The 9,874-nt window shown below is 32.7% G+C and overlaps 1 non-coding gene across 1 annotated transcript; it reads left to right on the top strand.

Moving 5' to 3' along the window:
• The first annotated feature begins 4,759 nt into the window (after positions 1-4,759).
• On the top strand, positions 4,760-4,866 carry LOC119370841 (small nucleolar RNA R71). Its single transcript, XR_005178385.1, has one exon. It is a non-coding gene; the product is annotated as a small nucleolar RNA R71 (small nucleolar RNA).
• Positions 4,867-9,874: the final 5,008 nt, after the last annotated feature.

Raw genomic sequence — 9,874 nt, 5'->3', positions numbered from 1 at the left:
ATAGGCATGCTGATTAGGGGTGTTAGAGCCTGAACCTCAACTTTTTCAATTTTGCATTTAAGCTTTTTTGAATTCCACTTTACCTGAAAAAGATTGTATGAATAAATAAAGAGCAAGAATGATTAAAAATTTGGGAGAATGATAAAAAGAAATAATAATATAAATGAAAGTAAAAGAGTTTTAAGACAAGAACATGGGTTGTATCCCATAAGCGCTTTTGTTTAACGTCATTAAGCTCGACTCACTGGACCCTTTTTAAAACAAGGCTAAGGAACTCTTTTCCAGATTAAAAATTCCTTCATTGTAGACTCTCAATCTTTGAGCATTGACCTTAAATCTCTCATTGCCTTTTACCAATTCAACAGCTCCATGAGCAAATATTTCCTTGATAATGAAATGTAAGGTCCAACGGGAGAATAACTGACTTAGAAAAGGCGGAGTTTTGAGTTATAAGTCCAGCTTGCAAAGTCCTTTTTATGATCTTCTTATCATGCCATTGCTTTGTCCTATCTTTGTATATTCGGGAACTCTCATAAGAATAAGCCTCATGTCATCCATCATTTTCAGCTGTAGTAGTCTTCTTTCACCTACTTCTTTGGCATAAAGTTGAGAAATTTGATTGCCCAATATGCTTTGTGTTCTAATTCTATAGGTAGATGACAAGCCTTACCATAAACCATTCGATATGGAGACATACCAATTAGAGTTTTGAATGCGGTCCTATAAGCCTAAAGTGCATCATCTAGCTTCTTGGACCAATCTTTTCTTGAATCTCCAACTGTAGTCTCCAATATCTTTTTAATCTCTCGATTTGTTACCTCAACTTGCCCACTTGTTTGTGGATGATATGGGGTACCTACAAGATGAGTGATACCATATTTTGAAAGAAGAGAATCTAAGTGCTTATTGCAAAAATGCTTAACTTCATCCGTGATTATTGCCCTAGGCGAACCATGAGGAGTGAAAATATATTTCTTAATGAAATTAATCACACTTTTGGGATCATTGTTAGGGAGACCAATGGCTTTCGCCCATTTAGAGACGTAGTCCACTACCACTAAGACGTATTGGTTAGATAAGAAGAAGAAAAAGGTTCCATGAAATCCAAACCCTAAACATCAAATGTCTTTACTTCAAGAATGTTGTTCAATGGCATCTTATGCCGCTTGGAGATATTCCCTAAACTTTGACAATGATCACAAAGACGAACAAAGTTAAAAGCATATTTAAATAAGTTAGGCCAATACAAACTGCTCTCTAGAACACGTGCCATTGTTTTGTTTCCTCCAAAGTGTCCTCCACATTCCATTGAATGATAAAAGCAAAGAACACTTTCTATCTCTACTTTCGGCACGCATCGTCTAAACATCTAGTCACTATAATACTTAAACAAGAAAGACTCCTCCCAATAGTAATAATTAAGATCATGAAAGAATTTTTTTCTTTTGTTGATGAGAAAGATTGGGAGGAGTGATTTTGAAATCAAGATAGTTAACTATATCCACATACCATGGAGCCTGTGTACTTGCTAGAAAGAGAAGATGTTCATGGGGAAAGTCTTCATTAATTTGCACATCTTCTTGTCTTTCTTCCCCCAATTCAAGCCTGGACAAGTGATCAGCAATAAGGTTTTCGGTTCCTTTCTTATCACGAATCTCCAAGTCAAATTCCTATAAAAGAAGAACCCAACGAATTAGTCTAAGCTTTGCATCTTTCTTTTCTAACAAATATTTAATAGCTGAATGATCAACGCAAACTATTATTTTAGCTCCAATCAAATAGGCTCTAAATTTATCAAAAGCAAAAATAATAGCAAGGAGCTCTTTTTCAGTGGTGGCATAATTAAGTTGCGCCATCATTCAATGTAACACTAGCATAATAAATAAAATGCAACTTCTTTTCTTTTCTTTGTCCAAGAACAGCTCCTATAGCATGATCACTAGCATCATACATGAGCTCAAAAGGTAAGCTCCAATCTGGTGTAGCAATGATAGGAGCTGAGATTAATTCCTTCTTCAACATGTTTAAAGCATTGAAGCACTCTTTGTTAAAATCAAAAAGAACATATTTAACGAATAAATTACAAAGAGGTTTTGTGATTTTTGAAAAGTCCTTGATAAATCTCCTATAGAAACCTGCATGACCAAGAAAACTTCCCACCCCTTTCACTGAATTTGGAGGTGGTAACTTTTCAATTACCTCTATCTTAGCTTTGTCCACTTCATTCCCCTTTTTTGAAATTGTATACCCTAAAACATTACCTTCACTAACCATAAAATGACATTTTTTCCAATTCAAAACAAGGTTGGTGTCCTCACATTGTTGCATTACTAGAGAAAGGTTATATAGACAAGAATCAAAAGAAGAACCAATCACAGAAAAATTATCCATAAATACTTCAATGAATTTTTCAACCATGTCAGAAAATATGGACATCATAAGCCTTTGAAAAGTCACATGTACATTGCACAACCCAAAAGGCATTCTCCTATAAGGAAAAGTACCATAAGGGCAAGTGAAAGTAGTCTTCTCTTGATCCTCGGGAGCTATGGGTATTTGAAAATACCCTGAATAACCATCTAGAAAATAATAGTAAGGATATCCTGTAAGTCTTTCAAGCATTTAATCAATAAAAAGTAAAGGGAAGTGATCTTTGCATGTTGCTTTGTTCAACTTTCAATAATCAATACATACACACCAACCTGTGACAGTTCTAGTGGGAATCAACTCATTATTTTTGTTAGAAATAACTGTAATACCTCCTTTCTTTAGAACAACTTGAACAGGGCTTACCTAACAATTATCTGAAATAGGATAGATAATGCTAACATCCAAAAGTTTTATGATTTCAACTTTGACTACTTCCTTCATGTTTGGATTTAATCTCCTTTGATGCTCAATTGTAGGCTTGTGGTCTTCTTCCATCAAGATCTTGCGCATGCACACACTTGGATTTATCCCCTTTAAATCTGAAATCGACCTTCCTAAAGCCTTCTTATGGTTTTCTAAAACCTGCAACAACCTTTTCTCTTGATCAAGTTAAGTGAGAAGAAATAATTATAGGAAAAGAGTTGTTCTCACCTAAGAATGCATACTTTAAATGATATGGAAGTTATTTCAATTCTTGCTTTGGTGGTTCACTCTCTTCCTCGCTTTTGATGCTTTGAATATTAACGTTAATGCCAACTTTATCAATGGTCAATTTATCTTTAACATGCAAGGTGTCTCTTACACAATCATCAATAACATCAATTCTAAAGCAATCTTTATAATCCATAGGAAGCTTACAAGATTTAAGAACATAAAAAACAACTTCCTTTTGACCTAACCTTAAAGTTAACTTACCTTCATAAACATCAATCAAAGCTCTTGCAGTTGCAAGGAAAGGTCTTCTAAGGAATAGGGATCCTTCTCTATCTTCATTAATGCATGGATAAGAAAATCAACAGGAAAAATAAATTTACCTACCTTGACGAGCACGTCTTTTACAATTCTCCTTAGATATTTGATTGATCGATCCGCCAATTATAGAGACATCTTTGTTGATTTTAGCTCTCCCATTCCTAGCATCTTGAAAACTTCATAAGACATAAGATTAATGCTTGCACCTAAATCAGCTAAAGCTTTTTCAAAATTAAGATTTTTAATATTATAAGGGATATAAAAACTTCCTGGATCTTTTAACTTTGGAGGCAATTTATTTTGAATGAATGCACTACATTCCTCCGTTAGCATTACCGTTCCTTGATCATCAATCTTTATCTTCTTGCGTAGAATTTCCTTCAAGAATTTCGCATAACTGGGCATTTGAGCAAGAGCTTCAGCAAAAGGGGTATTTATTTGCAGCTTCTTGAAAACATCAAGAAATTTGAGGAAGCTTTTATCATCTTGTTATTGCTTGAGCCTTTGCAGGAAAGGAACATGTGGAACATAAGGCTTTACTTTTTCTTTTTCTTCAAGATCAATGATGGGGATCTTTTTCTGTTCTTTCCTTTCTTCTTCCTTTTTGGGTGGATCCTCCAATTATTTGTCATTCCTCAAAGTGATAGCTTGTACCTGTTCTTTGAGATTTTTCTCAGTGTTACTAGGTAACGTACCTTGAGGTCTTGAGGCCATCATGTTGGCAAACTGCCCTAATTGAATCTCCAAGTTCCTTATTGCAACTTATTGGACTTTGTGATTTTCCTGAGTTTCATTTATGAAATCCATGTGAGATTGAGAGAGAGCAGTAAGAAGATCATCATGAGTCTTCTTCTCTTGAGAAGGAAAACCTGATGGTGCATTCAATGCGTTGTTTGGATTCCCATAAGAAAGATTACAATGATTCCTTAACCTATTATCATAAGAGTTAGAATATTGGTAATTCTTCCTTCCTTGATTCATCACATAGTTGACTTGCTCCAAAGTTTGTGGATTTAAAGTGTCCAACATACACTCGCCAATTCCATGTTGCCCATTACACCTGTCTCATACTTATACAATAGAATTAACAGAGTTAGTAGTCAACAAATCCAACTTCCTTACCATATTGTCCACTTTGGCATTAAGTGTTGTAATGGCATCAATCTCATAAACTCCTGCAGGCTTCTTCCTTTTAGAGTTATTTTAATAATAGCTATTGCTTGCCATCTCTTCTATTAACTCATATGCCTCATCAATTCCCTTTCTTTCGAAAGATCCACCAGCAGTTGCATCTAAAGTAATCTTTATGTTAGGAGACAATGCATTATAAAAAGTTTGTACCTATAACCACTTGGGTAGGCTATGATGTGGGCACTTCCTCAATAGGTCCTTGAATCTCTCCCAAGCTTCATACAAACTCTTTTGATCATGGTGGACAAAAGTCATTATCTCATTGTGAAGCTTTGTGGTTTTTGAAGATGGAAAGAATTTTGCCAAAAAATTTTTGGCTAGTTCCTCCTATGTAGTAAAACTTCCAATAGGGCATGATTGCAACCAAGACCGTGGTTTTCCCCTTAGAGTGAAAGGAAACAATCTCAACCTTATGGCATCATCAGAAACTCCGTTTTGCTTAAATGTATTGCAAATCTCTGGGAAATTTGTGATATGGGCATTAGGATCTTCATTGGGAAAGCCTCTATACCGAATTGAGGTGGAAAGCATTTGAATGATTGCAAGTTTAATCTCAAAATTGTTAGCTTTCACCCTAGGCTTGTGATACTTGAAGTGGGTCCATTAAGAGGAGTTGTGTAATCTTGCATGGTGCAAATAGCAGGTTGACGTCTTCAATTGTTATTGCTGGGCCGTGGAGGCACAATCTGCTGCCCTCCCTGGTAGAGGTACGTCCCCTGTTTCGAAATCATCAGCCATGTTTGCTTGTTGCTCTTGTTCGCGCTTTCATACTCTCCTAGCAACGTCGTTCCTGTGATAAGTCTTTTCAATTTTCGAATCAAAGACTAAGGGTTCTGTTCCACAAGATCTTCTTTGCATAAACACCTGAAATACTCTCTAGAAAAAGTAAAAGTAATAAGAAAAATAAACGTCTAAATTAATAATAGGGTAATTAGTATTGATGTAGTAATCCCAATCCCTAGCAATGACACTAAAAACTTGACAGACTTTATCGCAAGTGAATGAAATCGCAAACAAGTAATAAAGAGTGAGTAGAGTATCGTCCCATAGAGATTGTATGCCAAGTACCAAAATTGTGTTAAGCTATTATTATTTAAACGATAATAAAGAGAATGTATTTGAAAATAAAAGAATTAAAGTAAAAACAATAAGAATGAGATCAAGCAAGTTGTTATTCCCATAAAATATATTACCCTGTTCATATCAAAAACTCTTCTCTCAATAGTGATTAATGAAATAAGTCAATCCAGGGGAGAAACTCTGCCTGGAAGCATTAAGATTAATAATAAATTTTACTTGAATAAAGAAAATAAAATCTAATATTATAAACTGGAGTGGAATTAAAGCTACATCATATCCCTAGTAAAGGGATTTAATTCGACATAGTAAGTAAATCAAACTCAATTAAATTTGTAAATAATCTCATAAAAACTAATAAACAAAAGAGAGTTTAGAAATAAAAACTAGGCAACGATTGGCTTGAATAGCTTTTTTAAATCTTGACACCAACTTCAGTACTTGAAGTCTTAAAGAGAGAGAAAACTATCTAGAGAACAAGAGAATCAAAGATCAGAAGACAATCATAACCTAGCTAATCTCTCTCTTTTTATAGACTCCTTAGGAAATCTCTGAACTTGATTAGGAAATAGAATTTCTAATGAGGAAGAAATCGATTTGATGTACGAAACTATTTAGGTTTTGTATTTCTTCCAATTTAGGATTCTTCTAGCGACTTGATAGGATTTAAACTTAATTGGCACGTCAGAAAAGCATCTCATGCGGTTCCATGTAAGTGGCAGGGGCTAGAGTTGTCATTTTCGGCCATATATGAAGTCAGGCAATCAACATGGGCCTGATAGATAGCACGGTCTAGGTCTGCTAAGCTCTGAATCTCCATAGTGGATGCAGCACGGGCTGTGCTCAGGTGAGCATGCCCTTGGATCGACATTCTCTTAAGGCACGGGCGTGCTAAATAGCATGGCTGAGGCGTGCTAAGATCTGAGTCTCCATGATTATTTCCTTTGAATTCAGCACGAGAATGCTAGATTGCACGCCCAGTGCGTGCCATCCTTTAAAAGCTTTTAACTTCACTCTTTTCTTTAATTTTGGCTGGTTTCCTATCAAAATCCTAGAAAATTCCTCAAGATCAAGTAAAATATCATTCAAGCAAGCTTTATTGAAAAACATAAATAATTTAGGTAAAATAAAATAAAAATAAACAAAAACTAAATGAAAACCGGAATAAAAGTTGCTAAAAATATCTAAAAAATAAAACCTATCAATATGCAAAAAATCCATACAACCATCATTAAATGTAAAACATTTGTACTATTTCAAATTATATAAAAACTAATGTATTTGTAACTGTAATTTTATCATTCTAATATTATATAGTAGGGTAATTAATTATAGATGGCCCGATTCCTGTCAGGCACGGCCATCATTCAATGGTTATGATATGAGCTACGCAAGAAACTTGTATACGACACCGTATAACTATTGAAAGAGAGATGTATTTGCAGTTGGCTATTTAAATCAAAGGGTAGACCTCTGATTCACTCTATAAAGGGTGGTTGGTCAAGAAATCAAAATTTCTGAAAACGATGAACTAATGAGATTATTACCAAAATAATGTGTACCTTCTCTGCAGTCTAAGATCAATAAAACTCAAGGAAGCTTCTATATTTGTACATGGCATGATATATTTTCGAAAGGATAATTGATCTAGTTTGTCCTTTTTGTTTTTTTGATTGCGCTGCGTTTTCTAAACTTAAGATTCAGGTCAGTCTTTGATTACTAGTGTGGTTTCAATCGAGATTGCACAGACACGGACACGGACACAACACGGACAAGATATTTTTTTAAAAAAATAGGATACCGATACGCTTAAAATATATTACACCAAATAAGTATAATTTATTAATAATTCAGGTAAATAAACAATCATCTGTAATAAGTCATAAACAAAAAATAAAAAATATTTAAGTTTTTATTTTAATATAATTAGTTAAATTTTCGAAATTAACATCACCATCGAAAATTATAACATCTCTAATTTATTTAGAGATAAATTGACAGTTCAAGAATTCCAACATCTTTAAAAGAAATCAAAATAATCTCGACGATATTCAATATTTTAGTTTATTCAATATAATATTGTCGACTCTTTTTTTAATAAAAGCTACCTAAATAACTGAATTCAAATCAACATTTTAATTTTATATTAAGTATTTTGTTTTTTGAATGCGGAATTTTATATATTAAGTATTAAAAAATACATGTTCAAGACAACAATAATATTTGTTAAAGAATTTATCTAAAAAGTCAAATAGAATTTTTTTACGTGTCTCCAAAATATCCAATAAGTGTCCTCAAAGTGTCTCAAATGTATCCGAGTGTTTAAAATTAATAAAATAAAATAAATAATAGCACACATTTTATGAAGTATTTGAGAGGTGTCCAGAAGTGTCAGTGTCTAACACAAGTATGTTAAACTTTTTAAGGCGTCCATATAACTTAGATTTCAGTAAATGAAACCAAACCACACTTGGATGATAGCTATAAGAACGACTAAAAGTCTAAATTGATTGAGATAATGGATATGGAATATTAAAAATGATGGGTTTATTCGACAATTTTAGCTATTTTAGTAGCTGTTAATTTTAATAACTGTCAATTGTTTTACTAGTGGTTAAGTGTTAAATATTAGTTGTTAGTCGTTAATTGATTATATGTCGATTTAGAATAAAAGTGTTTAGTACAAATAACTATTTGATTAGCTGTTTAATATAAAACGACAAAAATGGTATAAAAGCGATGAACGAGATAAAAACAAGTGATGAGTATAGGTTTCATAAAGAAATTATAAAACTCTAAATGTTAATGAAAATAAGTTTCATGAAACACTGTCTCCAATCCTAATGCTAAGGTAGATATTGTATTACCGAACGCTATAATTAATTAAAATATTGTTTTAATCATATCAAAATACTAAATACTACCTTCAAATGCTGTTGCCGAACAGGGCCAATTCCAAGCCTCAAATTGTTGAAGAAGACAAAATAACAAAACTACTATTGCCTAATTGATCTATATCTGGTCTATAGAGACAACGACATAAACAAAATGTGACATCTCTCTCCATGCTATATTTCAACCAAATTGCCATACTCCTCAAACCAAGTCGGAACAAATTGACGTAAAGCGCTTTCAATTTTTTTTTATGGGAGATCATATTCATAAAGCTGACATGGACCTTTTTGCAAGTAAAATCTTCTAATTTTATCTCAAACATTATGATGATAATCTAAAATTCTTTTTCTTTATCTGGGATATATATATATATATATATATATAAATATAATGAATCAGTTCAAAAACAAAAAAAATCAGTCCTTTATATATAAATTCAATTTATACAACTCATTACAAGCAATTAGTTGAGTAAACTCATGGATTGACAATTATGATCAGATAATTATAACTCAAAGGATAGATTCACAGGCATTACAACGAATGAATGACAAAAAAATACAATGCCTTGTATATATATACAACAAAAAAAAACTAATAAGGTGTTAGTTGAGGTAATTAGCAACTTTAATCATTGTTTGATCACCAGGAAGTGCAATTTGCTAGGAGAGTCAAAAATTCCAAAAAACGCGGGATTAAACATCCTGATTTTATCTATATATAAAATTAAAGCCTAATCTTACTGATGGTTACAATTAGTATTTGTGCAAAGGACCATATTAAACACCATATACAATTATTTTATTCTAGAATTTAACAATTTGCTATTAAAGTGATAAAGGATCCGTCCCGGCTATTAAGGCTCCATTTGTTTACATAAAATAACTTGCTGAAAAATATTTTCATAGAAAATATTTTCCCTGAAAAATATTTTCCAAATGACTTATTTTTTATTGTTTGGTTGTAATATTGAAAATCAATCAAAAATATTAAAGTCTTTATCTCATAAGATCATAAAAAATTATTAATGTTAATAGAAATTTTATAATTTAAAAATTTTATTGTTAAATATAAAAAGAATGAAAAAAATATAAATTATGAAAGCCGCCGGTGATCGGTGGTGTGGCCTGTAGTGGTAGCCGATAGTGGTGGTCGATAATAAATGGTGACTGATGATAGTGACTATGATGATTAATAAATTAAAAAGTATGGATTTATAAGGTTTCTAATATCCAGAAAATATTTGATTCTCTCGAGAATGGGAAGTTGTTTTCCTTAAGAAATGACTTAATTTTCCTATGACCAGAAA

The sequence above is a fragment of the Jatropha curcas genome, chromosome 2, assembly GCF_041381405.1.
Source record: "Jatropha curcas cultivar XTBG-Jc1 chromosome 2, XTBG_Jcur_1.0, whole genome shotgun sequence".
Classification (NCBI taxonomy): domain Eukaryota; kingdom Viridiplantae; phylum Streptophyta; class Magnoliopsida; order Malpighiales; family Euphorbiaceae; genus Jatropha; species Jatropha curcas.
Note: the sequence above shows the minus strand (reverse complement) of the source record. Positions and strands in the feature narration are given on the sequence as shown.